Source organism: Furipterus horrens, unplaced genomic scaffold (assembly GCF_987537825.1).
Source record: "Furipterus horrens unplaced genomic scaffold, mFurHor1.1.pri manual_scaffold_4, whole genome shotgun sequence".
Lineage (NCBI taxonomy): Eukaryota > Metazoa > Chordata > Mammalia > Chiroptera > Furipteridae > Furipterus > Furipterus horrens.
In genome coordinates this window covers 38,867,147-38,874,963 of record NW_028327174.1, presented here as the reverse complement: position 1 = coordinate 38,874,963, position 7,817 = coordinate 38,867,147, and positions in this window count along the sequence as shown.

Below are 7,817 nucleotides of genomic sequence, written 5' to 3'. Positions count from 1 at the left end.
TGTTCCAAATTCTTTATTTGAATCCCTGATTCCTTCCCTTCACTAATGGTTCCATATATATTTTTCATTTTCCTTAGTGTAACTTTCATTTCTTCCCTTATGTTTTTGCCATACTCAATGAGTTCTTTGAGCATCCTCATCACCAGTGTTTTGAATTTTTAATCTGATAGGTTGGTTATCTCCATTTTATTTAGTTCCTTTTCTGGGGTTTTGTTCTGTTCTTTCATTTGAGCCATATTTCTTTGCCTCTTCAGTTTGGCAGCCTCCCTGTGTTTGTTTCTATGTATAAGGTAGATCTGCTTTGACTCCCCATCTTAGTAGCATGGCCAATTACAGAAAAGGCACCTAAAAATTGTGTGGGGCAGAGCCTTAGGTAATCACCAGGATAGGACATCCAGCTTCACTGCTTTGTCGCTCTGTGTGGAGGAAGGGCTTAGAGAGGGAACAATCCCACTGCCTGGTTTCTGGAGGTTTTCCCAACATTCACCCCATTTCCAGTCACTTCACCCACTTTCTGTAGGTGACTGGTGCCCTTACAGTTGTTGCCCTGGTGGTGAATCCCAGAGTAGGTAAGTTTGTATATGTTCTAAGTCAATGTGAGTCCTTTAAGCCAAGTGTCCTGAAAATCCGCCAGTTTCTTCTGCCACCCCAACCCCCACCAGTTTTTACAGCCAGAAGTTATGGGGATTTATCTTCCTGGCCCTGGAACCTTGCTATGAGGTGTGGCCTGGGGCTGGGATTACTCACTCCCAAGGTGTCCCTCTCAATTTTTATCCACCATACATGAGTGCGGGACCATCTATTCCTCCACTGACATCTCTAGTGCCATACTGTGTCTCCAAACCTCTCTGTCCACCTCTGTTCTCTGCTCCTCTTACCTGTCTGGATGAATATGGCTTCTTTAAAATCTTGGTTGTTGGACTTCCATACAGCTTGATATTATGATGGTTCTGGGTTTTATTTGTTTTGAGATCTAGTTGTATATTCTTTCTATGGTTGCATGAGAAGGCAAAGCATATCTACCTATGCCTCCATCTTGACTGGAAGTTTGACAATTACTTTTAAGAGAATATTTTCTCATTTGCTAGTTTTATGTGAAAGTGGATAGACTTGATTTGTTTGCTTACTGTATCTGTTTTTGATAATTCAAATAATGAAGAATATTAAAGTGTATTACTAATTTGTAAACAGAACCCATATTTCAGTTGACAATAACCATTAGCTTTTGTCTGTAAACTGAGTTAACTCATTTATGGTAATCATGGTATTAAAATTGAAAATTACAAGGGAGAAATTCTTTACTGCAAAACAAATAAAAATACTTAAAGAAAATCATCATAGATATTACATTCAATATAATATTTCCTTTTTAGCTGAGTGGAAAAATTTAAGAGGAAGTGATAATGCATTTCAAACATTTGAAAACCTTTCACATGGCAAGGGAAATTTATTGTGCATTGCTCTAGAATAAACAGCAACTTTTGGCTGAAAGATAGTCTAGTAATTAAAACTCTGCTCATGAGATAGGCTTCCTAAGGAGCAATGAGCCCCTGGAGATGGAGATATTTTACATAGACTAGATAACCATGTCATTGATATTATAAAGGGCATGACTGCCTTGAGTGCTGAGATAGGTTAGGCAAGCGCTCTAAGATTCTCGGTAATAAGAAATTTTTATTACAAACTTCGTTCATAATAAAAATAGCTGAAGACCACAGTTTTCGCACAGGTCAAAGCCAGTGGGAAATGATGCACTATAATAGAAATCCCCTGGATTCCTTTCAGGCATCACCAACCTCTTTTCATCCACAAGGTTAACTCTTCAGGGAAATTACACATTTCAGTTTCTTCCACTTTGGAATCAGCAACTTAGGCTGTGCCTGGATTTTAGAAACTAATAGAAAAGAAAATGGATCATTTTGTGAGCTAGTAATGCCTGGGTCCATGATGATGAGTATTGTATTCATTATTTAAATTCTTGTGTGTGAAGAGAGTGCTTTCCACAAACCTGTAAGCATCTAGCTTTGTGACATGAAGATATTTCCATTTTAAAAAATGTATTTAGAGCCATAAAAAAGTCATGGAAATAAATCATTTTCAAGCAGAGACCTGAATGAACATGGTTGGACTCTATAACATCACAGTATAAGCAATACTTCTTATATGGAATGAGTTTTCCTGTTTTGTTTTTGTTTTGTTATTGTATCTTTCTTCTCTCAAATAATGAAAGCAATAGGTTATTTTATCTTTGAATTATTTTAAAATGAAAAGAGAGATTTCTAAAAATTAAAGTTAGTTCCATATGTGTTTCATGTTAACTAGATACTGATTATCATGACTCCTTTGTCTTGTTTAGTTTTTAAAGTGTCTGTAAACTGGGTATCATGATTTTACTGACCACAGAAAGAATTGTATGTACTTATGATAGCTATCATTTAACGTCAATTAAAGTCTGTTTTATTGAACTAAAGTCCTGTTGGAGCAGTGGTTCTCAATTAAAGGAACATTTGGTAATGTTTGGGGACATTTCTGGTTGTCACATTTGGGAGTGCTACTAGAGACTACTGTGTAGAAGTCAGGTATGCTGCTAAACATCCCAAGTCACCCAGGACAACAAAGACTTACCCAGCCTCTGAACAGCAATATGGCTGAAGCTGAGAAATCATGTGTCAGAGCTTAGTGTGGCTCCATTTCTTTACAGCTTAACATGTTTTCTAAAGTGTTACTTCAAATATTATTTTACTCTTTCTTATGTACAGAACACTTGTTCTTACTGGTAAACAAGCTTGTTTTGTTTACCAGTAAAAGCTACCCTTGATGAATTTCCCTGTCTAGAAAAATTGAAAATAAGGAAACTATATTGCTTATACCTAATGAAAGCCAAGATTCACCATAATTCATTCATCTATTTATCTAACTAATATTTACAAAAGGTACCCTATGTGTCAGGTACTTGTCAAGTACTTAGAATACAGCAATGAACAAAATCCTGCCTTCATGGGGCTTTTATTTACTAGAAGAGAACCCATTGATCAATACATATATACATGCAGACAGACTGACATAAAGAGGTACAAAAATGAACACTGCAGGGAAACATAAAGCAAGGAAGGGGATGGGGAGTGCTGGGGGCAGAGGTTGCAGTTATAAATTAGGGTGGTCAGGGAAGGTCTAAAGAAAAGTACATTTGAATAAAGACCCAAAGGCCATGAGGGAGCAAGCCACATGGCAATCCAGGAGAATAGCTTTGCAGACCAAGCAAAAAGCAAGTGCAAAGGCCCTGCCTTTCAGGAAAGTGCTACAAGGCTGAGGCAGAGCAAGTGAAGGGCAATGATACCAAGTGAGTCAGATCACAGGGCCCAGATTATGTAGGGCCCTGAAGGCGACTGCAGGGACTTTGTTCTTTACATTGATTAAGTGGAGACATGCAAAGGACTTGAAGCAGTTCCATTCTGGTTCAGCCTAGCTCCTCTCAGGTGTCATCCCTCTCAGCCTCTCTGCTCTTCAGTTCATGTCCAGAAAATGTAAACAGCTTAAGTGACAGGGCAGTGATTGGAATGTCAGCCTCCTCCTGTAGCTATGATCAACACAGGGCTAACAGAGCTTTTTACTGTGCAAAAATAAGATTATTGGGAAGAATGCAACACAATAAAATACCCAGATCAGAATGGTAATCTGTGGGCTTGGGGTAGGCAGGGGTGATGTGGATGTCATCCTGTGACTAGCAGGCCTTCATCTAATAGAGGGCATGTGGGCAGAAACTTCATCACCTGATGACTCAAACTCTGGTCTGAATTATAGGAAGCCTGCAGGCCAGGTGCACTGCATCTTATGTGGCCCAGTTGACGCCATTAGGGGATGGGACTTATTTCTACATTCACCGCTGGGTACATTGTACGTCGGGCTGTGTTGCTTCACCCCTCAGCCTCACCCCTTCCCTGAGACTGGATGAGGCTTAGGGTGGGCTGCATGCTCTGGGAAGAGGGTAAGGGTGCCAGATAGAATGCCTCTCTCGGAGGAGGTAAGGTCGAGAGGTGAGGTGAGGGTGCTGGGGACTGTACATGTCTCTGGTTCAAAATATTTAGTAATAAAAGAAAATAGTATTATGGTTTGGGATGAGGTTGTTAAATACTGGGTCCAAAAAGCAACACTAACATTCTCCATGAACAAAGAATAGCATCCATCTGGCCGTATCAGAAACTATATGTTCTTTACAAAAATGCCCTATGACAGTAATAATGTTGCCTAGAAACTACAATATTTAACACTTTAGGATACAGAGAATAGAGGTACTAAACCAAAGATTCTGAATCTATTTTTAATGATTTCTGTTAGGGAATTTTGAGGGAGAAAAAATAAACAGGAAATCTGGGAAACTAGGTATTGCCACATTCAGCCTGGATTTTGAGTGAAGGAGATTCTAAGGCCTCAGACTAGAGCCTTTAATTCAGGGAAGCTTCTTGGAAACCCAGTTTTAATGACCAGCTGCAGTAGAAGCAAATCTTGAAAACTTTCAGGTAACTCTACATATGTGTAAACCTTAATAATTATCAGAAGTACTTGTAATATAAATGTTTGGGTTGAAAAAATAATGAAATTTAGCAGTCCCAAGTTCTTGTTTATTCAGGATTTTATAATCCTCCTCCTCAGAGTCAATATTAATAATAAAAACATTTTAAATTTTGCTTGAACACACAGAGAGCCTAAGAATTCCACTCAACCACAGGGGCAGTTCTTTGTTCGTTAGTCCCCACTCTCTTTTTCACCTTCTGGACAAGAGATGCTCTAAGGGACAGACACATTACACAGTGCCTGGGTGGCAACAATAGTACCAATAATGACAGCAGAACACTGAGAGCTCACTGTGAGGCAGCCTCTGTTCTGTCCCTCCTCTGGGACGCAACACACATCAGCAAATGTTAGTCCTTAGTTTCACAAAGTGCTTTCACTCCAAGAGGTTGTTTTAGTCTATGATTCAAATACAGGGAGTAAACATTTCTCATTCATATGTGAGCTTTAAACAGAGATTACAGTGGAGAGAGCTGTTTGGGGACATGAAGAAAACTAACAGACCTTAGCTCTGAGACTGCAGGACATGGAACTGAAAAAAGGATGAACCAGATAATAGAGAAAATGGATTTAAAGCTGGAAAAAGCCTGGAAAAAATTAGTAGTTGAACTGATTGGCAATGACTGAGGACCAGGCAGACCTGGGGATGCTGGTTAGGGGGTATTAACCAAAACAGATTGGGCCAGCAGAAGGTGGGGAGAGTGTGTTTAGCAGGTCATGAGATGGACAGGAGGGGCTAGAGCACTGTACTTTCCCTCCTGCATTATGGGTCCAGTAGGTGTGTACTGCCACAATTCTTGGGGACGGGCAAATCTAATATTGTTATTGCTGTACGTTCTTTTCATTTTAAAAACACTGACATTTTTACTTAAATTATTTTATGTAAAACATATTCATATGTATATATTTTAAGTTGAAGATTATTATAATTCTGATCAGTAGATATGATAAACTCATAATCACTCTTGAAGTTTTAAAAACTACCCCCCCTTTTCACTTTTTTCTCTCTCCCTCTGTCCTTCCAATAATATGAGTCTCTAGCCAAGACTGTAGATAATGAGAACACTATAAAATGATAGCCCAGCTGTTACTTCCAGAAGGTTCAGCTGATGTCCTCAGACCTTTCCTAAGCAGAATTGAAAAATCTGTTCTTTTTCTGTTCAACCTTTTGGAATAGCTTGTTTCTTTCACATTCTCCAGCTGGTCAGGTACTTAACATTAACAGTGAGTTGTTCAAGGCACAAACTGGCAAGGATCACATACCTCATACAGGCAAGTGTTTTCTTAGTTTTCCCATTCCATTATGACAGTAATCTGATGACTCAGAATGTAACCATCTCTTCCTTTTATTTCACAAGGGGACTGGTGTCTGCAAAGGGTCATCATGAGGAAATCTTACCACCAGTTTCAGATAGCAAATTGTTTAAGGAAAATCTTGCCAAACTGGAATGCCTAGGAAATAAGCAATTGCGGGAAATTCAAGAAAAGGGACAGACATAGCAGCACCTGTATCCAGTCCCCTGAGACAAAACTGGTCCCTTTAGGAGAGAACAAAGGGATGGAAAGCTTAACTCTAACATTGGTAGGAGCAAGACCAATGAAGACCTCTTCTTATCTGAGTTCAGTGTGATGTATTTTGGAACATGTGCCCATAACCATGGGTTGGCCAAAAACCTCTTTTGTTTTTTCCATAAGATGGCTCTAGTAGTACTTAGTTGTCTTTAACTTCATTCAAAACAATTTTGTTAGATTGTATTGTGACAGCTGTTATATCAGTGTCCATTTTAAAAAACATCAAAGTAAGTGAATTTTTTGTGTAGCCATTTTAACATTGAATATGGAAGAAAATAAGTAACATTTTCTGATTATTATGCTTTATTATTTCAGGAAAAGTAAAAACACCAGTAAAGTGCAACAGAGATTTTGTGCAGTGTATGGAGAAGATGCTGTGACTGACTGAATGTGTCAAAGTGGGTTTGCAAAATTTTGTGCTGGAGATTTCTCACTGGACAATGCTCCATGGTCAGGTAGATCAGTTGAAGTTGATAGCGACCAAATTGAGACATTGATTGAGAGTGATCAACATTATACCATTCAAGACATAAGCCAACATACTCAAAACATCTAAATCAATAAAGTTATTGATGAAAATATGTCTTTTATTTTAGGCAAAAAATAAACTTTTTGGCCAACCTAATACATTGCCATGGAGAACATATGAAATGCAAGCAAAGATAAAGGAGGAAGGGGGTACTCTTTTAGCTTGACTTATGTTTGATTTAGCTCATGGTTTACCATCACACATTGCTCTGCATTTGCAAGTGGGAGATAGAACTCCATTTCTGAGTCATTTATGTACAAAAATAGAAAAGCTTAGAGGGCTATGGAGGCAGAGCCTCTGCCCTTTATGGAGTAAGATATTTCAAAATGACAGATCCTCCAGGACTAAGTCATTTGGGGAATTCTATCAAGAGGAGCTGCATGCGATTCTCCAGAATTAGAAGTAGAGGGCCTACAAGTCTTCATAGAACCTTCAGCATGATTTGAGAAAAAGAAATAATATTAATTGAGCTGGGCATATATTAATAAAGCTCTGTTAAGAAGTAAACTAAATTCCACTCTAATACAAGCTTTTCCATTAACCCAATATATCAAAAGGAATCTCTAAAGTTATAGGTGAATGTCTTTGCCCTTAGGAAATATCAAACAGTTTGGTACTACTAATTCTTTCTGGGGATGTTTAAACTTACTTTAGGTATATGAAAGTGTTGATAGAATATTATTTCTCCTCTTAGGTTTTAAAGTGTCTTTAAAATCATGTATGTTTTTCCTCAAATATATTGCTATTTTGGAAGGAAATAGTATAATTATACAAAAGTATTATACTATAAACTATACTTATAGTTATAGTTCTGATTTTATTCCCAATAATGTTTCTTTGGTATTTCTTTGCTTTTTAAAATTACTTGTGCAGAGGACATTAGTCTTTATTAATCTTGATTCAGAAAACTGGCTTTTAATTTGATTCTGTTGTGTAATATTCTATTTTAACAATTTCTGTTCTCATCTTCATTTTTCACTTTTTTGAGTTAATTCTATTGTACTTATAACTTCAGGAGTTGGAATTTTAGCTCATTAACTTTGTAGCCTTTCTTACAAACTCTACTATATTGATCTTTATTCTGGGAACTTTGGTTTAAGGTGATAATTGTCTTTCCAATTTTAGATATGAAACTGTTCATTGCAAA